The sequence below is a fragment of the Hyperoodon ampullatus genome (genome assembly GCF_949752795.1).
Source record: "Hyperoodon ampullatus genome assembly, chromosome: 19".
Classification (NCBI taxonomy): Eukaryota; Metazoa; Chordata; class Mammalia; order Artiodactyla; family Ziphiidae; genus Hyperoodon; species Hyperoodon ampullatus.
The window spans coordinates 50,343,170-50,371,158 of NC_136932.1; the positions used below are offsets into that span (position 1 = coordinate 50,343,170).

At 47.1% G+C, this 27,989-nt stretch overlaps 1 pseudogene across 1 annotated transcript; it reads left to right on the forward strand.

Annotated features, from left to right (window-relative positions):
* Positions 1-24,147: 24,147 nt before the first annotated feature.
* Positions 24,148-24,996, forward strand: LOC307068267 (elongation factor 1-delta-like; annotated as a pseudogene). Its single transcript has one exon. The product of its transcript is annotated as an elongation factor 1-delta-like (transcript).
* Positions 24,997-27,989: the final 2,993 nt, after the last annotated feature.

Below are 27,989 nucleotides of genomic sequence, written 5' to 3' on the forward strand. Positions count from 1 at the left end.
CCTCAGCAGATCTGTGGGGAGAATGGGGACCTGGGCCATGGGACTGCCTACCCTGCCCTTGACCCATGGGCCACCCTGCCCCTAACACAGCTGGATAAGATAGGAGTGTTCATACCCAAAAGTGAACATGAACTTGCCTCGGGCAGCCGGAGACAACTCCCAACCCCCGCTTCCCACTCCAGAATTGAAGCAAAGAGCAAGAAACAATTTGTGGCATTTCTTGCCTGTCAAAGTAGATTTCTTGCTTACAGAGGATATACAGGTTTCTGAATAATTAAGTACGACACTCAGCTTCCAGGGCCCAAGACTCCAAAGGCACAGTGAAGCTGAGGCAGAAGTCTTCCATCAGCAACTGAGCCAGAGACTTTGAGAAGTTTCCTCCTCCCATCTGAGGACCAGAAAGACCTGGGCTCCACCTGGGGACAAGAAGCCCAGGCTTGAAGGGGCTTCAGGGATGGTCTAGGCCCAGCACCTCATTTCCAGGCAAGAGAACTGAGGGCCAGAGAGGGGAACTCACCCAGGGTCACCAGCAGCCCTGGGAAAATGGTAAAGGCCCTAAATAGGGGCCTACACATCAGGATTAGAATTCAGCTCTACTTTCTAGCTGTGTCACTCTGTGCAACCAACTTTACCTCTCTAAGTCATAGTTTTTCTCTTCTGTAAAGTGAAAATAAAACTTCACACATGTTGATAACCTCCATTCTATAGATGGGGGAAAAAAGGAGGTGATGAAAGTGAAAACTATTGGTGAATTATAAAGAGATATGCAAAGATGGGCTTCAGAAGCCAGGCCTCCTGCCTCTGGGTTCCAGCATCATACTCTCTTCTCTCTCCCCCTCCTCCTCAGCCTCCCACCTCTGCCGCCTCCAAGACAAGACTGAAGGACCCATTCAAGAAGCAGCAGGAAAACAAGGTTAAATTAGAACCAAAGTGCCACCTTCAAAAGAGCAACAGAACTTGACAAGACAGGCAACTGACAGCTCCTGGAAGAATCAGAGTTCAAGGTCAGCAGACTTAAGGCTAGTGACATCTCAGGACTGTGAATAGACATCATCACTACCATTTATTGCCTGCCTACTATGTGCCAGCACTATGCTGAGCCCTTTACATACTCTGTCACATTCAGTACTAACAAGGACTCTGTGAGATAAGGTACTATTGTCCTCATTTTACAGAACTGAGGTTCAGAGAGGTTAAGGAATTTCCCTGACGTCACACAGCTAGTAAGTGGTGGAGCCAGGATTCAAACACAGCGGTCTGCCTCCAAGCCTACACTCTTAAGCTCTCTGCTTTTCTGCTTCCTTGGAGCATTAAAGGAGGTCTCTCTGAACCCCAGGGACTCTATGCAGCTCAAAGAAAGCAGAGAAGGCTGTGTGAGTATCCACAGCTATAATTTTTGGTTTTAATGGATCTTTATTGGAGTATAATTGCTTCATAATACTGTGTTAGTTTCTATTGCACAACAAAGCAAATCAGCCATATGCATACGTATATCCCCACATCCCCTCCCTCTTGAGCCTCCCTCCCATCCTCCCTATCCCACCCCTCTAGGTCATCGCAAAGCACCAAGCTGATCTCCCTGTGCTATGCTGCTGCTTCCCACCAGCCAACTATTTTACATTCAGTAGTGTATATATGTCGATGCTACTCTCACTTCGCCCCAGCTTCGCCCTCCCACCCCATGTCATCAAGTCCATTTTCTATGTCTACCTCTTTATTCCTGCCCTGCAACTAGATTCATCAGTACCTTTTTTTTTTTTTAGATTCTATATATATGCGTTAGCATACGGCATTTGTTTTTCTCTTTCTGACTTACTTCACTCTGTATGACAGACTCTAGGTCCATCCACCTCACTACAAATAACTCAATTTCATTTCTTTTTATGGCTGAGTAATATTCCATTGTATATATGTGCCATGGATATCTTCTTTATCCATTCATCTGTCAATGGACATTTAGGTTGCTTCCATGTCCTGGCTATTGTAAATAGTGCTGCAGTGAACATTGTGGTACATGACTCTTTTTTTTTTTTTTTTTTTTTTTTTTTTTTGTGGTACGCGGGCCTCTCACTGTTGTGGCCTCTCCCGTTGCGGAGCACAGGCTCCGGACGCGCAGGCTCAGCAGCCATGGCTCACGGGCCCAGCCGCTCCGCGGCATATGGGATCCTCCCAGACCGGGGCACGAACCCGTATCCCCTGCATCGGCAGGCGGACTCTCAACCACTGCGCCACCAGGGAGGCCCCATGACTCTTTTTGAATTATGGTTTTCTCAGGGTATATGCCCAGTAGTGGGATTGCTGGGTCATATGGTAGTCCTATTTTTAGTTTTTTAAGGAACCTCCGTACTGTTTTCCATAGTGGTTGTATCAATCTACATTCCCACCAACAGTGCAGGAGGGTTCCCTTTTCACCACATGCTTTCCAGCATTTATTGTTTCTAGATTTTTTGATAATGGCCATTCTGACCAGCGTGAGATGATACCTCATTGTAGTTTTGATTTACATTTCTCTAATAATTAGTGATGTTGAGCATCTTTTCATGTCCACAGCTATAATTTATAGGAGAGGGTAAAAACCTCTCACCTCTGCGCCTGCCTAGAAACGGAAAAGGGCAAGGAAAGAAGAGGAAGAAAGAAGTTGGATAACTTTTCTGTTTTAGCCTCGCAGGACAATAAATGCAGCTGCATAAATCACCCCAGGGCCAGGGAAATGAACTAAGACAGAGGGAGGATGGGCCCCCATTTATCACATCCCCCTGCACATAATAAATGCTCCCTATTGAAGCCCAGTGAGTTAGCACCCTTCTCAACACACACTCACAGTCCCACTGCCCGTGTCCTTTGCTCTGGGAACAAAGCCTCCACTCCGCTGGCCTTCCCCCAACCCAAAGGTCACTGAAAGACCTCCAGGAAATGGTGGTTAGATAGGAATTTCAGGGACGAAGGGAGGACCCCACCAGGGGCTCAAGCACGACTGCCCTCCCCAGAAACAAGCAGGGCAGCTTCCCACAACCTCTGTCCAAATCTCAAGCCCCTCCAGGTGATGTCACACTCATCCTGGAGCTGGGGCTGCCTAGAAGGGCCTCCTGTAGCCTGAGGATCCAACTTTAACTCAGGAGAGCCAGTGGGAATGAACCTTAATGATGTTCTCATCCAACAACCTTGCTGACACAGAGAAATGGAGGCCTGAAGAGTCGTAAGCCTCATTAGGCTAAAGCTCAGGTGAGAAGTGGATAGCCTGTCTCCTGGTCCAATGCTCTCTCACCAGCCTCCAGGTTGAGCTATGTAGCTGTCCCCTGCACCCCCCACTGCATATGGGAGCCCTGGAGCTGGACACTGAGGTGCTACAGGGCCTGCAAATTGCCAATAGCTCCTCCACACCAGGGCTAAAGGGCAGAGGTAGAGAAAGGCAGCCTGGTGCAGCAGAATCAACCCAGAATGTTAACAACAAACAGACCTGGCTTCAAATCCTAGCTCGACCATCATGTTAGTTATCTATTGCTGTGCAACAATTACCCTAAAACTTAGCAGCTTAAAACAACATTTATTCATTGTCTCACGTCTTCTGCAAGTCAGGAGTCTGGGTACAGATTAGCTGGGTCCTCTGCAAACCGTGGTTTCTCACAAGGCTACAATCAAGGTGTCAGTCCAGGGCCTGCAGTCTCATCTGATGGTTTGATTGGGGAAGAATTCGCTTCCAAGCTCACTCACGTGGTGGGACTGAGTTTCTTGCAGGCTATTGCAATGAGGGCCTAAGTTCCTTGCTTCATGGGCCTCTGCCACCTGGCATCTTGCTTCACCAAAGCATACAAGCCAGAGGGCAATAAATGGAGTCTGCTAGCAAGAAGGAAGTCACAAACTTTGGTAACCTAATCATAAAAGTGACATCCTATTACCTTTGCCATCTTCTCTTTATTAGACTCAAGTCACTTGGTCCAGCCCACACTAAAGGGGAGAGGATTACACAAGGGTGTGAATACCAGGAAGTAAAGATCACTGAAGGCCATCTTGTAAGTCTGCCTACCATAGCCATTGCTAGCTGTGTGTCCTTGGCCACATTCCTTAACCTCTCTGAGTGTCAGTTGCCTCCTCTATAACCATGGGGATGGGGATACTATGCTTGGCATCAAGCACATAGAAGGTGCTCGAGAAATGGTAGTTATTACTCTTCTAATTGCTATTGATAGACTGGGGGGCCAGGAGAGGCATGTCAGGCTGATGAGCAGCCAGGCACACACAGGAAATAGGTGGACCTGGACACCAGGCAGAGACAGCAGACAAGGTACATGGGCCTTCCCAGTCTGGGCGGGGGAGGGAAGATTTGCTTGCGAAGTAGAGGAAATCATTTGCTAAATTGGCTTCCAGCAGCAGTGTAACAGGGAGAGTTTGGGGCAACCTGCAGATGTTGAACTAGGAACCTTGAGAGTGAGGCACACAGAGCTCCCCTTCACATCATGGCTTCAGGAGGCAGGCTAGAACCTCAGGGATTTGGAGTCCCAAGGAGCTGGTCTCCTCTAAGAGGATCTGAAGGGAACCAGTACTGAGTACAGCACCGGCCAGCTGGCTGATCATATAGGACCTTCCCAAGTCAGATGTTTGCAAGTCAGGGGAGCTTGCATGTACCACCAGCCAGTGCTTAGTGAAAGGTGGTACCGATGGAGAGCAAGGACTTTCTTGAAGAGCTCTGCTTCACGCTGATAAAACAACTGTCTGATGAAAACCATAGCCAGTTGCTGTAGGCTGTAAGCCATAGAGAAGAAAAAGAATAGAATCCTGGAGTACCCACGCTGAAATGACTTTAGAGGCTCACAGATGGGCATCAGGGAGCCATGAGCCCTCTGAAATTATTTACAAAATTGTATGTGTGGCTGTGCATTTTGTGGAGGGAGAAAAATCTGTCTACCATCCCAAACAGATTAGGAACACAGACCCAGTCCAACTCTCTCATTTTACAGATAAAGAGACTGCAGCCCAGGTGGTAACAGGAACTCCCCCAGGCCATACAGTTATCCAGCAGGGGACCAAGGTGAGGACCCAGGCCAGCCCGTTTTCTCTTGGCCAGACTCGAAGCCTACCCTTCACCTGCAGAAGCTTAGGCTCTGCGTCCTAATAATGCAGTGACGTCTCTGAATGATGTTTAATTATCCTGCAAAAGAATTGCTTTAATGGGTTGCATGAAACTTAAAGGATTTTTAATAAAATCTCACAAGCTCGGGGGGCTCCAGGGCCCTCCCCATGCTCCCCTTTGTTATTTCTCCTGATCCCATGAAGATATAACAGTTGTCACTGTTTCATTAGGAGCTGCGGTGCCCCGTATTATTTACGAGCTTGCTATTTATTGAAAATTGTATTTTTGAGGGAGAAGAAGGGGGGGGCTGAAGTTTATCACAGAGAAGCCTTGGCAAGAAAATTAGTGACATTTCAATGTCCTCAAATCCCTGATTCTATAAAAACTGAATGAGTTCAGTCCCCAGATGTCAAAGCATGACTTCAAGTCCTTTCCCAGGTGGGGTCTGTCACAGGGTTCCTTGGTACCATGTTGATCCTTAGAAAAAGAGAAAGGCTCTTATAATCTCCTCTTTGATCTGATCCGTGTCTACCTTCCTCAACACAAAACAAAAAAGAAAAACAATGCCAAAAAACTGTTTTATTCAAAATAATATATGCACAAGGTTCAATACAGTATCCTGCTAAACTACTTCCTACTCCCAGATCTGTTCCCCCTAGGCAGCCACGTCTAACTTTTTAAAACGTCTCTTCTTACATTTACCTTCACTTTTCTAAATAATATGCTTCTGCTGATATTTCTTCATGCATCAGTTTTAGACACAATCTGTTGACTTACTACTGTAATAGACAAGGATTTACCTCTCTTGCACCACCTCCACCCCCTCCTGCCATGTCTCTATTTTTAGTTCTTCCATTGGTTACCTCTGTGATCTTCTACCCTCTAAGGTTGCACTTTGTAAAAAGAGGATATTAATACTCCTATCCTTCCCTTCACCTCACGTCTCCCACTTCTTCCTCCTAACTTCTGTCATCCATACTTACACTCTTATGTTGGTAAAGTTGATAATATTTACATTTATTCTATAACCATGATAAGCCTTTTGGATTAATTCTAAGAAATGAAAATTGCTAAAAAATCACTAGGCACATTATTGTGCGTAGGTAAAGGCTACTCACTGCAGAGCCAAGTAGTGTACTATAATTACAGTTCTCTTTCAGATATAGCTGTGTGTGTGTGTGTGTGCGCGCGCGCGTGTGCGCGCGCGGGCGCTTATAAGTTTCAAGTTGTCTTTCTTTATTCTTTTGTCCTAGAAGTCTTAATAAAGCATATTCTATCCAGTGCCCCTTTCCATTAGGGACTACCACCATTACCACCACCCCTGCCTGCTGGGACCTTTGGTCCTCTTGCTTCAATCTGGAATTGTTGCTCTCCAGGCCTGTGCACAGCTCTTACCCTGGAACTCATCCCTGCTCTTCTGAATTCTATCTACTACAGCTTCTTATCTTCCCAATTTTCCTCATTTTCCTGGATTACTCCCTCATTTATTGTAATACATCCTCAAGTCGCTTCCTTAAAAAGGATTTACAGGAGATAAATTTTATGAGTCCTTGCAACTTGCGTGACGGGTTGGCTGGATACAGAAATCCTGGATTGAAAATCATTTCTTTCAGAATTATAAAGTATCCGATGTTGCTGATGAGAGTTTGAAGCCAGTCTGATTCTTGCTGTTTTGTAAGTGACCTGATTTCCCTCTTGGCAATCTTTAGAATATTCCTTTCTCCTCTCGTTCTTCTGACTCACAATGATGTGCAAAATTGGTGTGGACTTTTTTCATTTATTGTGTTGGGCACTCAGTGGGCCGTTTCTTATTTGTTTACATTGGAATTTACATGTAGTTTTGTAACTTACATATTGTAAACTACAGAAATATGTATCAAGATACAAACATTTCCAGTATCTAATGAATTCATTCATGCCTCCTCCTGTTTGACAGCTTTCCAAAAGTAGCCCCTATTCTCTCCTCTATCACCATGGACTAGTTTCACCAGCGTCATTTGAATGAACTTTTACAGTATGTATCCTTCTGTGCCTAGCTTATTTTGCTTAACATTATGTCTTTGACATTCACACATGTTGTTCCATGTAGAGTTTATTGGTTCTTTTTCACTGCTGCATAATGTTCCATTTGCGTATACCACAATTTATTTATACAAACGGCAATGGACCTTTGGAACCGTCCCCAGTTTTAAGCTACTATGAACAATGTTTCTATAACATTCTTGTGTATGTTTTTTTAGTGGAAATAAGTATTCACATCCCTTCAGTCTACATTGAGAAGTAGAATTGTTGGATCACAGGGTAGGCATATAATTTAGCTTTTGTAGATGCTGCCAAACAGTTTTTCAAGGTGGTTGTACAAATTTAAACTACCAGCAGCAATGTCTGAGAGTTCCAGTTGCTCCACATTCTCATCAGTACTTTCAGACCTCTTATTTTTGCCATTCAAGTAGGGGTATAGTGGTATTTTATTGTGGTTTTAATTAGCATTTCCTTATGACAATAATATTGAGCACCTTTGAGTGTGTTTATTGACCATTTTGTACTTCTTTTTTTTTTTTTTTTTTTAGTTTCTGCTTTATAACAAAGTGAATCAGTCATACATATACATCTGTTCCCACATATTTTGTACTTCTTTATTGACATTTTATTTTATTGACTTATTTTGTAAATCTTTTGCTCATTTTTACAGTTTCTTTATGAGTTTGTGGGATTTCTATATACAGTCTAGATATACCTTCTGTGCTGGGTATATGTATTACAAATACTTCTCCAAGTCCTTGGCTTGTCTTTTCACTCTCTTAATGTCATCTCTACTGAAGAGAAGTTCTTAATTTTAATAGGGCCTAAATTTAGTGATTTTTCTTTTATAATTAGTGTGTTTTGTATTCTATTTAAGAAATCTTTGCCCATCCCAAAGACATGAAGCTATTCTTCTGGATTTTTTGTTTTTTGTTTTCTAGAAACTATACTGTTTTACCTTTCACATTTAGGTCTATGGTCCATCCTGAATTAATTTTTGTATATGGTATGTGACCAGGATTAATGTTCATTTCTTTTTCATATGGCTATCCAACTGGTCTAGTATTCACAGGTCCTTTCAGTATGTAGATTCAGGTCTTCCAGCTTTAGGATATTATCTTGCATTCTTTCTTGATAATTTTCAGCCCTCCGTCTGCTTTGGAGCACCTGTCACTTAGATGTTAGACCTCCTGGATTGCTCCTCTTGGTCTCTTCTTTTTTTCTCTTATTTTTCTTGTCCTTTTCTTTTTTTACTTTCTGAGAATTTTCTTCAACTTTACCTTTCAATCCTTATATTGAGTTTCATCTCAACAGTACTATTTTTCATTCCCAACTATCCTATCTTCTTTTCCCATTGTTCTTGTTCCCCACTTCTAGTTGTTAATGGAGAACTGCCCTTTTATGTCACTTTAATGGGTCATTCTCACCCCCTGCAGAGCCTTCTGCACTGAAATGAGGGCTGAAACATCTAGCCTCCGTTGGAGTTCCAGAGACGGACCTGTATCTTCAGAGGGTCCATCCTCTTTCCTCCATTATTCCTGCTTTTCACATCTTTCGTCTCATTCTCTTTCTCATTGTCTAAGACTGGGTTCTCTGGGGAAATAAAGCAGAAATTTACACGCAGGAAATTTATGGGAGTGCCTCCAGGATCAACCCTGAGGAGAGGGTGAAGAAACGGGCAGAGGAGACGAATTGCAATGCAGTTGCAACAAAGGCTTCACCTGATTCCCAAAGACAGCTCTGGAGTTGGAATGGCCCTCCAGTCACCCCAATTTGAGGAGAGGGGGCTGGAATTTTATCCTCCCCAGACCATTGTCAGTTGTTGAATGAAGCCTATGTTGGGAAGGAGGTGTAATCTTGGTCTTAGTAGCTCTCTTCAGCTGAGGGAAACTGTTGGAGGACTCAGCCGAGAGCTATCAGCTGCCAACACTCCCAGCAGCTGGGAGAATGAGTGCCTCCTAGCCCTCTTGCACTGTAAGGGATCCTGTACATATTCACTCACTCCTGCTGGAACACACTGTCTGGGTCCTGCAACAACTAGGGTATAAAGTCCCTTCCCTTTTATAGCAGACCCAGCACTTCCTCCAGCCAACTTATGTGTTGACTTTACCCCAGTAATTTGGCTGACGACCAGAGGAGAGGTGGGGCTGGAGCCTAAGGGCAGTGTATGTTGTCCAAGGCCTCTGCATCATCCTCCAGCAAGGGAAGAGCAGAGGAGGTGAGTGGCCTTTAATAGGGAAGATCAGGCCACCTGCAGGCCCAAAGGACCAGGGGGATCTGAAGATTGATGATATTCAGGTGCACTGACCCAGATGTTCCCATCGCAAGTCCGGGGATCCCACTCCTTCCCAGTCACGGTTATGATCTTGGAGAAGCAAACTGGCCTTGATATTCAGTTTTTTCTGCCCTTCAGTTCCAAGATCATTTTAGGTGCTGCCTCTTGGGCCACTCCTGGCACTAACTTTCTCAGGTGGATTTAGGTAGACTTTGAGACGGAGGTTCACGTTCAGAAAGTTTCCTAGGAGTTTCCTGGGGGTCGACACCCATGGAAGAGCATCAATGCCTCCAGCCAAAGACCCCAAGGAACACCTCCACAGGTGAGCAAGTTGGCGTTACTGCTTGCTGCAGTGAGGGACATCATGAGGACTTGTAGGACATCTCAGTAAGGGGATGTTATAAAGGACTTACAGGATTTGGACTCATTTTAGGTGATTTAGGAGATGGTTCAATTTTGCTCTGAATTGGCTGCTATTAGGAAACAAGGGTTCTTCTATGCTTCATACACATCTGTGATTATATTCTATGTTCAGATGGCTTAATAAATCTAATCTAGAAAGAGAGAGACCAAAGTGACGCTAAAGCCGTAGTTGGTAAAGAAGCAGCATCACTCACGTTAGTCAGTAAAGGAGGATGTTTGTTACTTTTGTGGTTTGCACAGTGGTCATGCTTTTGTCTTTGCTTAGACGAGATTACAGAGTGGTCTTGTTTTGTGCCTCCTTTGATCATGGTCACTGAGTGGCCTCGACCAGTGTTCTGTAAGAGGGTTTATGTCTAACGGGCCTAAGTTAAGTGTAAGGCCAGCTCCTGGATGTCAGAGGCTGCTTGTGTCTATCTCAGGAGTGAGGGAAGCAGGATTGGGTGGAGGGGGGAATTGAACTGTGATATAGTCATAGCAAAGGCCTCAGCAGATCCCACAGGGAGTGATGGAGCTGAGACGGCCCTTCAGATTTGTCCCACTCTGAGGAAGGGGCTGAGCCCTTATACCTCCCTCCCAACAGTGAGCAGTCGTTGGAGGCAAACCACCCCGGGAGGGGTAAGGCTGTGGGTGAGGCAGCTCGTTTGTGGCTGAAGCTACCCCAGAGAACAATCAGCATCCACTAGACAATCTCTCTCCCTCTCCTTCACACATGTCCGATGTGAAACCGGGACCCTGAAACTCCCTGTGTGTACTAGGCCTTACAGTGGGGAAATAAAGGAATCCACATGGTGCATTTCCCCCTCAGCCCCATAACTCCCTCTCACCAGACCCACGTGGGGTGTGTGGAACAGAGGGGAGAGAGGCTGGAGGAGAAGGAGGGCGAATGACGGCTCTGTCCTGGACCAGAGGTGGGGGATAGAATTAAAATCACTAAAACTAGCACCTTTGTACCAAAGCCTCCCACACAACCTCCATATCAGCCCTATCTTCCCCATCCCTCCTGGGAGCAAAATAATGTAAAATATCCTTCCAAGTAGCTAATCCGCATTACAAAGAGAAATTGGGGCGGGGAGACTTAGGCTACAGGGAAGGATTCAAATTGAAAATGCTCAGGGAGTCCCATTAATAAAAACAATAATTCAGCTCCTTACTGAGTAATCCCAGAAAAAGAAAAGAAATTGCTGAGTCCCTACCTGAGTGAGGAACGGGGACAAGAGGAGGTGAAACAGGGACAGGTTGACAGACTGGTCCCTAGCCCACAAATGCCCATTTGAGTTTCTCCAGAGAAACGTAAAGGTCTGTGGTTTTAATAACACTGTAATGGGGCCCAAACCAATCTTTCCCCTGGCTGCTTAACACGGGAGGTCTCCAAATTGGAGGTGTAAAGATCTAAAGGCATGTGCTGACCAGAGACCTGGATTCAGTGGGAGTCTCTCTGCACCTCTCAGATTTGCCTGTACAAAGAACAGGATGGGCACTAACACCACAGCCAGCAACTCTTTGTCAAGAACTGTGCTAGCTACTTTGTCCCCTATCTCCTATATAATTTTTCTTTTCTTGGCTGAGCCGTGTGGCTTGCGGGATCTTAGTTCCCCGACCAGGGATCGAACCCGTGAAGAGCCCTAACCACTGGACCGCCAGGGAATTCCCTCCTATATAATGTTAATAATAAAATAATTAACATATTCTGGGAGCTCATTACATACCAGATGCTGTGCATTATCTCACTGACCCTCACAACAAAACTGAGAGGTAGACCTATTAATAACTCCATTTTTCTTTGGTTAACAGCTTTGTTGAGATACAATTCACATACTTTAAGATTGACCCGTTAAAGTACACAATTCAATGGGTTTTAGTATATTCTCAGAGTTGTGCAACCGTCACCACTACCAATTTTAGAATGTTTTCATTACCTCTCCCCAAAAACCCAAACCTTTTAGTTTTCACTCCACCTACCCTTCCATTCCCCCAGAGACAACCACTTATCTACTTCCTATCTCTATACATTTGCCTATTCTGGATATTTCATATAAATGGACACATACAATATGTGATCTTTTGTGACTAGCTTCTTTAACCTAGCATAATGTTTTCAAGGTTCACCATGCTATAGCATGTATCAGTACTTCATTCATTTTGTTGCTGAATAATACTTCACTGCATAAACATACCACATTTTGTTTATCCAGTGATCAGTCGATGGCCATTTGGTTTGTTTCCACCTTTTGGCTATTAAGAATAATGCTGCTATGAACATCTGTGTATAAGCTTTTGTGTGGACACGTTTTCATTTCTCTTGTGTATACATAAGAGTGGAATTGCAGAATCATATGGTAACTCATGTTTAACTTTTTAAGGAACTGCCAAACTGTTTTTCCAAAGTGGCTGCACAATTTTACATTCTCAATATCTGTGTATGAGGGTTCCAATTTCTCCACATCTTCACCAACACTTGTCTTTTTCGATTATGGTCATCCTACCGTTATAACACGATATATCATTGTGGTTTTGCTTGGCATTGCCCTAATAGCTAATGATGTTAAGCATCTTTTCATGTACTTATTGGCCATTTGTACATCGTCTTTGGAGAAATGTCTATTCAGATCCTTTGTGCATTTTTAATTGGGTTATTTGCCTTTTTATTATTGAGTTGTAAGAGTTCTTTATGTATTCTAAATACAAGTCCTTTATCAGATACATGATTTGAAAATATTTTCTCCCATTCTGTAGGCTGTCTTTTCACTTTCTTGAGAGTATCCACAAAAGTTTTTAATTTTTATGAAGTCCAACTTATCTATTTTTTATTTTGTTGCTTATAATAATCCCACTTTACATATGAAAAAAACTGAGGCAGGTTTTTAGCAACTTGCCCGAGAACACATAATAGCAACTGACAGAGCCAAGATTCAATCCCAGGTCTACAGACTTCAAAGCTTCCTTTGAGGGCCTGAGGAAGTCACCCTGAGCAGGGACTGTGTCTCCTGCGGTCCTGCCTGAACTGGGGCAGGTCCCCAAGCCCTGGGAGAATGCTTACTCCTACCCCTGCCCATGGGAGTCAGGAATGGCCCCAGTATCAGGCCCTGGCAATGAAATGTGCCACAGATGCAGATACCTGAACCACCCCTCTGCAAGTCTCACAAGGCACAGAAGAGAAACTCTCCCACTTGGACAGTTTCCATACAGTGTGGCCTGTGGCATGTGGCAGGTGGATGGACAAAAGAAACCTCTCAATCTAGGACCCACCAACTCACCAGAGACCAGGAGTTCACCCACCAATATTCAGAGATTCTTACAAAATCCTTCATGCTCTACTTTAATGTTTCCCACACGTCACCTCATTTTTCTCTATAAATATTCATTCCTTCAACAAATGTATATCTAGGCACCTATTCAATGCAAAGCACTGAGCCAAGAAACTGGGAGATAAAGTGTTTTTCTCTTTGAATCACCCTGGGAAAATGGAGGAACTACTGACCCTGGTCTAGAGGTGAGAAATGGAAGTATCAGAACTTTTCATAACTTGACCAAGGTGACAAAACCAGACAGTGGTGACCCAATAAAGCCCAGATCCCGGGGCCCTACATCCAGGCTCTGTCTACACCACAATGAACATCATCAGTCAGTGGGGTCAAATTCAAGGTTATCTCTGCCTTCGTTTCCCATCTAAGAATGGGACTCACCCATTAGAAAAATATCACTCAAACCCGAGAACACAAAGCCGGCTGTAAGTGGGTCTCACAGCAACCATTCCTTCTGCCCCTGCTGCAGAAACAACATGGTAGCTCCACTACTTCAGAAAGGATCTACTATGGTGCTGGCTTGGCAATCTGGCTTCCCGGATTCCATCTTTTGATTATTATTATTTTACGACTAATTTTCCAGTCAAATCCTTTATTTGTGCAAAAGCCCAACCAGCCTTGAGCACTTTCTTCTTGTCTTTGAATTTTATCTCTCTTTTTAATTAAAAAAACCCCACACACATAAGGCAGCACAAACTAGGTCAGCATCAAAGACTTCCCTTCACAAAGAGTAGTTCTACAGTGTTTAACCCTAGCACTGCCACTGATGCAGGGGGAGACTTTGTCCAGGTTACTTCACCTCCCTAGGCTCAGTATTTTTCTCTCAAATAAATGGTTTAGGCTCCGCTCACCTGAAAGCCCCTTCCAGCTCTTAAAATTCTTGGATCCTCATTTAGGCCTGAGTCACAAAAACGTAACTATATATTCCTAGGATGGGATGGTAGCCAAGTTGCACAATGACGTCAAATGCAAACCAAGGGTGCACTCCACCTGTTCTTGAGGATGACAGGCACATTTATTGAGCCCCTGTTGTGTGTCAGAAACCTCATGTTTAATCTGCCATCACCGCTGTGAAGGAGCAGTCAGAGGAATTCATTTTAAATATAAGCCAGATCATATCATTTCTCTGTGCAAAACCCTCCAAGGGCTTCCTTCTCATGTAGAGTCAAAGCCAAAATCCTGACAATGACCTACAAGGTCCTTCATGACCCGCCCTCTCTCCATCCCCTCTGCCCGCTCTCTCCCCAGGTCACTCCATTCCAGCCACACCGGTCTCCTCCCTGTTCCACGGACGTACCAGGCACACTCTCACCTCTCGGCCTTTGCTCTTGTTGTTCCCTCTGCCTGGGACTCTCTTCCTCTAGACCAGTAGTCCTCAACCAGGGGACAATTTCACTTCCCAGGGGACAATATCTGGAGACATTTTTGGCTCTTACAACAGGAGAGAGGGAACTACTGGCATCTAGTGGGTAGAGGCCAGGGATGCCGCTAAACATCAAACAACGCACAGGACCGAACCCCACAACAAAGAATTATCCCATCCAAAATGTCAGTAGTGCCGACGTTGAGAAACCCTGACCTAGATGGTGTCATGACACCCTCCCTCATTTCCTTCAGGTTTCTGCTCTGCCTTCCATATATAAAATAGAGAACTACCCAACTCAGCAGTCTGTCTCCTTTCTGTCTTAGGTTTCTCCCCGGAACTTAGCACCCTCTAACTCTAGTCATCTCTCTTTCCAGCTAGAACGTAAGCTCCCTGAGGGTGGGGACTTTGTCTGTCTTGTTTGCTGCCATGTTTCCCAGCACCTGAAAGAGGTGCTGAACAAATAAATCAATTGTCTCCGTTTCACAATTGTGGAAACTGAGGCTCAGTTAAGCTAAGCAGCTTACTCAAAATCCCTGTGATGGATGCTATCCCTCCAGGGCTGAGGCCCTCACTACCCCAGCTGCCAGCACTGTTAACTACTGAGGTTCACAGCTGAGTCCTGCTTCAGGCATTTGCCCTCAGCTGAAAGCTGCCTTGTCAAAGCTGCCACCCCTTCCCTGGGAGCCCACATCCAATGACTGGACAATGGGGGTACAAAGGTCTGGCTCCTTTGTCTCAATCTGGGACGACTCTCAAGGACCACTCCAGCCCCAGGACTCCCCATGGCATCGGCCGAGGCCTCTGTTGCAACTGCACCACGACGCGACTTCTCCCTCTGCCCCGTCCTGCTTCTCTCACTCCCGTATAGGCATTCTTCCCGAGCACACACCCCTATAAACCTCCCCCACACAAAGTTAGGTCACAGAACATGTTACTAGGGGAATCTGACCTTTGATGGTCACACAGCTCAAAGGTGGCAGAACCTGAATGCTAACTCAGACTTGATCAACCTGAACATCCCTATTCTTTCTGCTCTTCCATACTGCCTCAGCCTTGACTTTGATCAGCCACAGGTAGGCTAGGGGCTGGGGATACCCAGATGAACATGACAGAGTCCTTGTCTTTGAGACACTGCAATCCTCAAGGAGAAACAGCTCCCCCATCCAATTCACTGGTGGGAACAGAGTGCCAAGGGCAGAATGGACCAAGCACTGGAGGATCCCATGGGCAGCCTCACTAGGACATACTGCCTTAGGATCTAGACCACAAAAAGACCTCCTGCCAAATGTCAACAGAACAGGTCCCCTCCCCCAGACTCGGGACACAGACCCTGTGACTTCCAGAGAGGATCCCAGCCAGCAGGACCTACAGCAGCCCCTGCCTAGTTCCTTGAGTTCCTTGGGGTAATCCTGGACAAAAGAACTCTGAGGTGTGGTTTCGATAGAAAAGGACACAGACCTCACCCTGGCTGGGGTCTCTTCAGGCTTAGCCTGGTTCTCGATATGTGAAGACCCGATATCCCCCTAAATTCCCCTCCTCTGGCCTCTCCTGGGGCTTGTCTCTGCTCTGATGGCCACCTTTACCTTTACCGCAGTTTCTTTTCCTTCTTTCCTATGCCTCCCCCAGTTCCTGAGAGTCTCGAGAAGTTCTCCAAACATACTCACCCTTTCCTCCATAATTCCATTGCCCAGTCCCACCTCCCAGTCCTTCCTTCTGCCACTATTCCTGGCCATTCAGATGCTCAACAAATGTCATGAAAGGAAGAAGGAAGAAAGGAGGGAAGGGAAGAGCAAGGAGAGTGGGGAGAAAAAGATCAAATGACCAACTCATGATAGGGAGGCCCTGTATTCATCTGACTTAACTTCTAGGGCCTCCCAAACATCATTTAGGAATTTCTCCATCGCTCCTATATCCTCCAAGGCAGGTCCCTTGCCTCCATCTTACAGCTGGAAACACTGAGGCTCAAAAATAGAGGAGAAAGCTTTCCTGACTACACATTTAGAGGCAGCTTCAAGAGATTCCAATCTTGGGCATCCTAACTGCCTGGCTGTGCTGAGACCCTGGATGTGAAATACTAATGGGCAGATTCCACCCACACAGTGATCAGAGAGCAGGCGAACAGATGCTCACAGACAGATCAGCGGTGCATCAGCAGGAACCACTCCAGCATTCTTTATCATCCCACCCCCACTGGCTTCAGGTAAGGGCCACCAGGTCCTGGGAGCCGTGCAGTTTCCGAGGGGCTACAGCCCTGGTGTCCTCAGGCTGCACCATTCTACACTCATCCTCCTCCACCCAGCTGAAGAACAGAGGCCAAGCGCCAGCTCTGCCTCCTACCTCAGGAGCCTTGGGCAAGGCCCCTTCCTGCTCTGGCCTCAGTCTCCCTGCTTGTAAAATGTGAAAGCTGGACCTGATGAGGTTGGAGATGATGGAAGAAACCTAGACTCTAGAGGCACCAGCCTTGAGATTGACTCCTGACTCTGCCACTTGCCAATGGAGTAAACTTCAGCGAGTTATAATCTCAGTTTTCTTACCTGGAATGAAAGGCCATCAACACCTACCTCATGGAGTTGTTACAAGAACTGAGCGTGACAATGGATATGAAATACCCGGCACAGAACATGTGTTGGATAAATAAATATAATACAACCTTCCTTCCCTTTCCCGGCAGCCCTGCTTCTCTTAGGCTTAAGGCCTGATTCTTTTTTAGATTGTAAGCCCTGAAAGCTGGACATGGATACATTCCCCTTAGCAAAGTGTCTCTAGCATAAAGACATACTCGAGAAAGTGGCCTGCTGCCCCTGTCCCTGTCCTGCCCCACGGAGAAGGCACAGCACAGACAGTGGCCATGACGGCCATGACAACAACGACAGCCAAGAACGCCACAGCGGGCTTTGCCCACCTTCCCTCCAGCCTGGGTGCCTGCCATCTTCATGCATTCCGTTCAGGCTGAAAGTTGGCACTCAGGCACCACAAGCCAGATGTTTGAGTTTTGTTAAAAGCGGCTTAAATAAAGCCTTTAAAACAATAATTCTCAGCCATCAGAGGGACATTCTCTTTCTGGCTTCATCTCTCTAACACACAAGATTTTTTTAAGATGAAAAGGGAGAGAAAAACAACCCCTCTACAAACAAGGAACATTTTAAAAAACACATGGGGGGCTTCCCTGGTGGCTCAGTGGTTGAGAATCTGCCTGCCAATGCAGGAGACACGGGTTCGAGCCCTGGTCTGGGAAGATCCCACATGCCGCAGAGCAACTAGGCCCGTGAGCCACAACGACTGAGCCTGCGCGTCTGGAGCCTGTGCTCCGCAACAAGAGAGGCCGCGATAGTGAGAGGCCCGCACACCACGATGAAGAGTGGCCCCCGCTCGCCGCAACTAGAGAAAGCCCTCACACAGAAACGAAGACCCAACACAGCCAAAAATAAATAAATAAATAAAATTTAAAAAAAAAAAACAACACATGGATTTTGCCATGATGCTCTGGCCTTTCTGATATCGCCAACAAAAGAGAAAAGGAACTTAGGGAAAGAGCCAATTTTCTCCAGCCCTTGGCACACACCTGCAGCTCCAGAAGGTGTCTGGAGGAGCCTGGACAGGTGGTGGCCATCTGACAAACTCCCTAAGGCAGAGTTTAAAGGGATACATATGTGGCTGACATTGGTGAGTTGGAGAATCTGTCTCCTCCTCCCTCCTGACCCCTCTTCTCCTCCCAGTGGAAACTGCCAGAAGGGTGCCTCTGAGAAGGACAAAGCTGCCCCTCCACCTCCCTGCATGATGCCACCTGGAAGGGAGACCTGAGGTTGGATGCCCTTTGCAGTCTAGAAGTGACCCTTCCCAAGAGAGGTGATACTGAAGGGAACACGCACGTGATGCAAAGCCACCCACAAGTCTGTCATGAACACAGCTGTACATTTCTAAAAGCCAGTGACAACACATAAATACCTACTACTGTGAGTTAAATACCAGATTCCTAGAGACTGCTAGGCCTGGCGTAGCTTTAAGAACAGACCCTGTCTAGTAAGAACCGTAAGAGGAACCTCGTGCTCAAAAGGAGAACAAAAGTTCCAGTGACAGTCAAGTGGCTCCTGTCAGACCTGTCCTCCCACACATAACAACTATAAACTCAGAGGACTTCCCTGGTGCTGCAACTGAGAGTTTGCATGCCACAACTAAGGAGCCCACCTGCTGCAACTAAGACCCAGTGCATCCAAATAAATAAATATATTTTTTAAAAACCTATAAACGCTGGATAAAATATTTTAAAACTACCTAAAGACACTGGTAAAACAAAAAGCAGGCAGAAATCAGAGAGTAATTGACACTTGGAAGAAGGACAATGGGTGTATTTCATGTTTTTAAAGGATTCCTCCTGAGGGAAGACCACAGTCAGTGTCCTACAGGATAGTTCAATTTTTAGGAAACCTGCAGCCTTAGTGGCTTGAAGAATCAGAGAAAGTGTGGATGAACGCAGCAGCTGAAAGTGATGGCAGAAATTCCAGAAAGGAGAGAGCCACAGAGATTAAGCTCTAACACCTATGTATAAACTCTACCCAAATCTCTGGCTGATCCTTCAACATACATGCACAGGGAAGACTCCAAAAAGCCCAGCTACGATGACCAGAACTGGACTGAGATTCCAGCTGCTGCCCACCAGCGAGGAGATAAAAGTTTGAAGTGTGAGTTCAGCCAAATTAAAAACAAAAAATCAGCACTCTTTAGAGGAATATAGTAGGATCCAAGGTCTCTCCAATATATCATTCACAATGTCTAGGATATAATCCAAAAGTACTAGACATATGAAGAAACAGGAAAATATCACCATAATCAAAGAGAAATCAGTACAGACCAATGGTGAGATGACATTGTGGCTTTAATGGACATAAAAGTGACCCTGGAATAAGAAGTCACTTTTCAGGGGAAGCTCTGACTCTGAGATCAGACAGACCTGGACTTGTGTCCCAGCTCCACCACTCCCAGCTCTGTGACCTGGGACAGTTCCTCTACTCTGAGCTTCAGCTTCCTCATCTACCAAAAGACAATAACACTGCCTTCCTCCCATGATTATTATGGAACCAAACAGAAAAATGAACATGAAAGCACCTGGAATGGCATTTGGTACACAGTATGAGCTCAATAACTATTTGTTGACCCTAAATAATGATTCCCAAGTCAACAGTGTGTCTTCACCCTTACCTCAGGAGCCCTTAAGCCCCTTGACATTCTATGCCCTTTGGTTCTTAAAATGGGAATGTTCCACATTGTATAACCTGAGCTCTGGGGAAAATTTTCTGATACATTCTAAGGGACAGTCCCACCCATCTAAGTCAGAAGAATGCACACATCTAGCCCTATCTTCAGTAGGGCCTTGGAAGAGATCAAGAGAAAGCAGTAAGGCCCCCTACCTAGAAATCACTTTATTAAGTGGTTGTTTGAACAAAACCCTGCCTCCTCCAAGCTCTGGACCCTAAATCTCCACCCTCAACTAGGAATGTGTTGATCAGGAACTGAGATACCAAGATAGTTATAGGATTAGATGTTGTTCAAGTTGGAAGAGACTGAGAGTTGACTTGGTCTAATCTCTTCATTTCAGACATAGGGAATCTAAAGCCCAAGAAGGAGAGGTGATTGAGGTTGATTCCCATGGAAAATTAATAAAAGAATCTACCACCTCGACACAACACCTTAGAGGATTACAGACACATATTCATTCATAATTTTATTTCAGTCATATCACAGTTTATGAACTGTATGAGTAAGTATGAGAGGGGTTGATGGAAGGGAAAGCCATTCCCATTTTTCAGATGAGGCAACTGAGCCCTAACGGGTGATGTGAACTTTTTCCATGACACCCAGACAAGCAGTGTCTACTTGGGGCTCATCCCTACTTTCTCCATCCCTGATCCTCAGACATAAGCCATTTTTATTAGACCTTGTACCTGTGAATGCAATGCTTGGAGTCCATCCCAAGTGGAGGAAACTGGACAGAAGGTGGAACTATCCAGGAGGAACCATGCTGGTGAGGTGACAGGGACAAGACACTACCTGTCAGCCATGGGAGCAAAGCCAGTCAGATTCCCACCCCACCCCACCTCTACTGGGACCCATAAAATTTCAGGGGCTTTGACCTTGGGGTGGCCTTTGGGATGTCCCTCTGGGCTGCTAGGATTGGATTTATGTGAAGTATCTCACCACCTTCAGACTGTGGGCCCCACCTGGAAGGCTGGAAAAATCTCAAAAAGAAGCCTCTTGGACAAGTGAGAGTCTGTCTCTCTCTCTCTCTCTCTCTCTCTCTCTCTCTCTCTCTCCCTGGAGGGCCAGCTAAGCCTCTCCATTCTGGCCGTGTACCCCCCAAGGCTGGAGAATGTGCCCCCTCTCTGCCTCCACCTCCCTTCTGTTGGGTACCCAGCCAAGGCCAGGCCACAGGGAGACCAAATTAGGATTTGTGGGCTGGACCCTCCCTCTGATGCCTGAGGAGTCCCTGCCCCCTCACTGGACAACACTTGTCCATTTGTCCAGGGCACAGACAACTTCCCACAAAGCTAGTGGTCTGGGTGCTAAGGCCCAGGCTCCCTATGCTCTCTCCAGCACCACTAGCACCTCTGCCTCCCCCAGCTGTGCCCCCAACCCTTCAGAACAGTCCTCCAGCCTTCCCCACCCCCACCATGCTGCTATTCTGAGCTGCTCATAAATTGCCAAGTTTGACTCATTTTTCTTCATAAATCCAGAGCTTCCAGCCTCCTGTCTGACTTGTGTTCCCGAATTATCCATGAAATGCTCAATGGCTCATTCAATAGCCAAGCAGAGGTCCCCCTGAGCCTCTACGAAAAGCCACCAGAGGCTGAGATGAGTGATGCTGGGGGATCCAAAGACAGGGGGTGTCCAGGCTCTGGAGAGGGGGCAAACTTCAGAGACATGACAGGAAACTTAAAGAGTGAGGGGAAGCAACTGGCCAGGTCTGGAGAAGCCATTCTGCCGCCACCAAAGGAAGTGGAATCAGAGAGGGAAACGGACTTAGCTGAGGTCACACAGCCTGTTCTTGAAATAATGATAAGCCCTTTGGCATTTCTTTGAATCCAAGATCATCAATACAGAGAACATTAAGACCAGAAGGAAACTACAGATTCACTTGATTTTTCTTTTAGAATTTGTGTGTGTGTGTTAAAATATACATAACATACATTTGCATTACTGTACAACTATCACCACCATCTATCTCCAAAGCTTCACCCGATTTTACAGACTGAAAACCCAAGAGCAGAAAGACCAGAGGACCAGCTCAGGGCTACATAGCACGTCTGTAGCAGAGGCCAGGTTAGCATTTGTCCAACAAAGTGTCGCCCAGAGGCAGACACACCTGTGGGGACAGAGGCTGAGTGCGTGCTACAGAAGAGAAAGGGCTCCTCCACAACTCTTCCCCCCCCCCGCAGGGCCCTCACCTGACAGGCAGCCCCGCCTCCTGTGCACCTGCTCATCCCCTTCCTCCATGAACTTGAGAAATGGCCCCAGCTGCATCTGAGCCAGCAAACACAGCCGGGGTCTCAGCCCCCGGTGGGATTATGGAAGCCATCCATCCCCGGGTGGGAGCTTAAACGCATCTACATAATCAGCTCCCTTCGACCCTGCTGCTCCCACCATTTCTCATGAAACCTCACTGAGGCTCTGATTCTTTCTCTTTTTCTTTAATCAAAAACATGAACCGACACCACCCCTCCTCCCCCAAGTCAGGGGAAGGGTGGTGCTATTTAGACCCGGGACTTTGGTATGACACAGGCTAGATTAGACCCTGGGAGGGGGACAGTGATAAAATACATCTCCCCAACACACACACACACACACACACACACACACACACACACACACACACACGTGTGAGCATTACCATGAGAAATTGCTTCCTGACAATAAATGCCACCCCACTCTCTCTCTTCTCCAGCCAGACGGCTTTTGCTGGAATATTTGTCCCCATAATGAGTCCTCAGCTTCTCCCTGAATAATTCATACATAGGTAGGGCTGGGTCTTGTAGGGAGGTTTGGGATGAAGTGGAGGAGTCAGCGAAAGCCCCCAGGGCTGGCCGAGGTAGGGACTCAGGCCAGTCTACCAGGGGTGGGAAGGGAGAACATCTCTCTGAAAAGAGGACATTTAAGCTGACAGCTGAAAGTTTTAAAAACCCAGTCATGAGAAGAGGGGGGAGGGGAAGGCATTCCCAGCAGAGGGAAAAGCATGTGCTAAGGTCCCAAACCTGGGCCACAGGTCTCAGGCCACCTGCACCCCCTTGTCCAAATCTGTCTCTTCTTGGAAGGATTTCCCTCTGCCCTGCTCACCACTGCCTCCTATCCATGAACAGTTAAACAGTGCTTCATAGCTAGCAAGGAGTTACCCCACAATCACCTGTGAGATGGATCAGGAAACGTTCCTTTAGAGATGAGGAAGGTGCAGGTTAGAGGGTCAGAGGACCCTCCTGCCAGAGGACCCTGCATTCCCACTGCCCACCGGGCTCTTTGTGGGAAGTCAGGGTCCCTGAGAGACACTCTCCTGCAGAATAGCCCAGCAAGAAAGGTACAGGCTCTGGAATCATACTCCCTGACTTCACATCCTAGCTCCTTCCCTGACTAGCTGTACCTCCGGGGCAGTTCACTCCACCTGTCCCAGCCTCCCTTTCCTCACCGGTAAAATGAGGTTAGTATTTTTCCCCACTGGATAAAGTTGCTCTGTAGAGTAAACACATGGCACGGTGCCCAGCACATAGCAAGCACTCAGAAATAACATAAATAAGATTAGTACTATTCAGGTTCAGGCACAAGACAAGATTGGGTTTTTAATTTGTCTTAAAAATGAAATACACACCCTCCAATCCGCACATTCACAGTTTTTATATAAACCAAACACTGTCTCCATCCTATTCCCCTTCCTCCCCACCCTCTGTGAATGGCTGAAACTATTGGCCACTGCCCCATGGGAAGAAAGCCCCAGGTTGCTGTGATGACCCATTAAGATGACATACAGAGTGGCTCTGCACGCTGGATGGGGCCACACAAATGGTCTTTGTTGATGAACATGCTCTTAAAGCACCAACCTCATTATCTGATGCTCCTGGGCCCTACTGGTCCCTCTACCTCTATTTTTCAGTTGTAAGCAAGCAGCCATATAGCTGCAACCAAAGTTACGGACAGACTTTTGTGTTGTAATCAAATGAAACTTGCAGCAAAGCTAATCAGCCACACGCAGGAGCTGTGGGTTATGATTATTTTGCTACTTGGAGATAAAAGCTCATTGGAAAGCAACAGCTCAGAGAGGAAGTGCTTCTGTTTCTCTCCTTTGTCAGCTCTTCTGAATCTCTCAGTGAGGGTGGCATTAGATTGAATCCGTATCACAGACGCATATGCTGACATTCATGCTCAAGAAATTCCAGACCCTGGATGCATCATCATCCAGGGCTCCCTGGGGCCCCCACCCCACCCAGCACACAGGTTGAGTCTCCTTGGGTCTGCAAGTGGGTCTTTTTCATCCCTCCCTTCATAAGGGTATCTAGAATGTCAGCTCACCCATCAGTCTCAGGGAAGGCGGTACAGAGGACATCGATCCTGAATTAGAATGTCTTGGATTCAAATCTTGGCTCAGGCCCTTTCCTCTGCTGTCACGCACGCCGAGCCCTCCTCGTTGGTCGCTGTGTCCTTGGCTGGTGTGAAAATGGCCACAAACTTTCTAGTGCACGAGAAGATCTGGTTTGACAAGTTCAAATATGATGATGCAGAAAGGAAATTCTACGAGCAGATGAACGGGTCCGTGGCTGGCTCCTCACACCAGGAGAACGGCGTCAGCGTGATCCTCCATGACATCACGAGAGCCAGAGAAAACATCCAGAAGTCCCTGGCTGGAAGCTCAGGCCCTGGGGCCTCCAGTGGGCCCGGTGGAGACCACAGTGAGCTTGTCATCCAGATTGCCAGCCTGGAAGAGGAGAACCAGAGCCTGCGAGGGGTGGTGCAGGATCTGCAGCAGGCTGTCTCCAAGCTGGAGGCCTGGTTGAGTGCGCTAGAGAAAAGCTCTCCCGCCCACCCGGCCACAGCTCCACAGACCCAGCACGTGTCTCCCGTGCACCAAGTGGAGCCCCCCACCAGGAAGGCGGTCACCGTCACAGAGGACAACGAGGACAATGACAATGATCTGCTCGGCAGCGACGAGGAAGAGGACAGGGAGGCTGCCCGGCTGCGGGAGGAGAGGCTGCGGCAGTACGCCGAGAAGAAGGTCAAGAAGCCTGACCTGGTGGCCAAGTCCTCCATTCTCCTGGACATCAAGCCTTGGGATGACGAGACGGACATGGCCCAACTGGAGGCCTGAGTGCACTCTATCCAGATGGACGGGCTGACCTGGGGTGGGGGGGCCTCCAAGCTGGTGCCTGTGGGCTACGGCACCCACAAGCTGCAGATCCAGTGTGTGGTGGAGGACGACAAGGTGGGCACGGACCTGCTGGAAGAGGAGATCACCAAGTTCGAGGAGCACGCGCAGAGCGTTGACACTGCTGCTTTCAACAAGATCTGAGCCCTGGCGTCGGACTGAGCGTGTGAAGCCTTGCAGCCAATAAAGACTGAGATTCCAAAAAAACAAGAAAACAAATCTTGGCTCAGCCACTCACTAGCTACATGACCTAGAATGAGTCACTTATCTTCTCAAGACCTTGGTTTCCCCATCTGTACGTGAGGTCAGTGTAAGGATAAATGAACTAGCATATGCTTTAACAGAGTGGTACATCGTTGGACTTTGGTATCAGATGCTTGGATTCATATCTCAGCTTGGCTACTTGCAGGTTGTGTGGCCTTGGGCAAGTCATTTGACCTCTGTGAGGTTCAGTCTCCTCGTCTGTTACACCAGGCTAGAAACAGTATCTACCGCCTAGGGTTGTTATGGGCGAGATAGGGATGTTACATTAAAAAGTGCTAAAAGGAGTGCCTGACACGCGTGGCACACGCATCAAATGTTTGCTGTAGTGGTTGTTAGCACAACTACCAGTCCGGTGCTTGGCTCATCTTAGGCACTCCTCTCAAACATGCAGGCTCCCTGCTCCCATCTGAAGGGACAGCCTGGGAGTCCCAGGTAACAGGAGCCCTGGAGGCCACAGACACACCCGCACGGCAGGGGGTGGTAACACTGATACTGGGTTTCCTCTGGGGTAAGGTGGGGCAGGGAACTCTGGACAGGGAAAAGTCAGGGAGGAAATCAGACAGGTGGGAAGGGCAGGGGTCAGGCAGGGCTGGCTCCAGAGGTCAGGGCCGGGGCTTGACAGAGCTGCTGGACCCAAACACGTGGGCCTTCACCCTTGGCAACTCTGAGACCAAGATGCCCAGCAGCCCTGACTTTGAAATGTGCTCCATTCAACTGTGAATGAATAATTTACAGTCTTTGATCTTATACTGCTGAGGAGAAGGTGAGAGAGAAGACCATGAGGGCACTGGGAACCAGAAGATGGGAAAGGAGGAGAGGAAATAACCCCTTGTGGCCTATCTGGACTGTCAAGTCTCCTCAGAGACAATTCCCATAGTCTGGATGCTGGCAGGCCCGCTGATCCTTCCTCACTGGGTGACCAGACAGCAAGAGCCACATGAACAGGTTTGGGCCAGTGCATCAGTAAGCTTAGCAGGAAAGAGAAAGGAAAAGTGAATAACCCCGTGAGCAGTGAAGGTGTGATGCTTTAGCAGCGTGGCCAAATGACTTCCATTTCCCCTACTTAGATTCCATCTATCTCTATGACTTTCATTTCCCTTGCTTAGATTCCATCTATCTCTCCAGTTGGCAAACCACTCTTCCTTCATCAGAAAACACTGAGAGAGCCCTTTCTTCACCAGCCTGTGGGTGTGAATGGCACTAACAACACCCAAATATCGCTAGTTCCAAGCTCCTAGCAATATCTGATTGGAATATCTGCCAACTCGGGGATTCAATCCTTTGCAAACTCTCTCCCGGCATCTGGGAGCCCCAGGAAGTAGCTCACCCATGAATAGATCTGCGTTTTCACTCTCTTGATTGCTCCGCAAGTTCGCTATGACAAAACCCTCCACTAAATGAGGTGGGGTTTTTTTTCTTTTTTAATCTTATTATTACTTTAACCAAGTACTTTGGAGCACCTACTTTGAAGCAGGCACTGTGCTAAGTACTCAGCATTCTCCTGCAGGGTGGGAAGAACTTTCCCTCAATCAGCGTTAGGTTCAGATGCAGGCAGGAGGGGTTCCACAGCAGTGTTGCTTGGTTCCCAAAGGGTTAGGGACTAAATGAAATGACCCTTTCAGTCAACACACACAGTTTTTTTCCCTCTGGGGACACTCAGGCTACCAATGTCACTGGGTTCCAAGAGTTTTTTCTTTTTTTAAACGTGTACTTTTTTTTCCTTTGGCCACACTCCGTGGCTTGTGGGATCTTAATTCCCCGACCAGGGATTGAACCCGGGCCCTTGGCAGTGAAAGCAAGGAGTCCTAACCACTGGATCACCAGGGAATTCCCCCAAGGTGTTTGGTGACCAGCCACACGCCTGTTCTCAGAACCCCTACCCCTCCAGCCCTCAGGCATGCTACAGCAGCCGGACCTCAAGGCCAGACCTCTTCAGCCTTTTGTGATGAATTCTCTCTCAGGGACCCTTCTGTCCCCCAGCATCCTGGCTTCTACTGCCCCTTGCACTGGTCCAACAGACACAACTCTGAATATATAACCCCAATTGTGGGCAGAGTTAAAGGTCTGGGTCCCCCCAACCCAACAAAGTCTTATTCTTCCATGCATCAATGGATGCAAACAGATGCTTGCGGTGAGAAGGGTCATTATCACAAATGCCAGCTAGATGAGAGCCTCAGCCAGCCTGGAGGCTGCTGTCTCCCGCTCCAGTCCTGGCTGGAAGCCCCCAAGGCCTCTCCCAGCACAGCCCCTCATGAGAAAGGGAGGAGCTTCGAGCCACTGAAGCTGTAGGCGAAAGAAAGTTCCACTTCTCTGACATCACCTCTCCCCGCAGGGCTGGGCCTGCTTCTTTCTGAGCCAGATCATGTGGGAGCCCGGTGGGGAGGTGCCTGGGATGCAGGAGTCCCCAGCACGGCCACCTTAATCTGGCCCTTCTGGCTGGAACCCAAGGCGAGCAGGAAATGTGTTGGGAGAGTTCTGAAGGGATGGGAGCGGGTTACAGTGAGCCATAGAGCAGTCCCCTACACACACACCCCAGACTTGACAACCTACCCAGGCCTTGGCATGACCCAGAGGTTCCAACTTTCACCTAGACCCTGGTTTCTGTGGCTTTCTGCCTCCTTCTTGAGGCCAAGTCCCATTCTAGACCCCTGTTTTGATATCTGCAACCAAATCCTTGGGCTTGAGACTTTGCCTCAATAGCTAACTAACTGAATAACAAAAGCAGTAATAATGACTAATATTTATTAAGCACTATTTATTAACAGAGTCAAACACAGTTACTTATAATTCATTTAATCTTCACACAACCTTGTGAGGTAAGTACTATTATTAACCCCATTTTATGGATTTATAAGCAGAGGCATGATGAGATC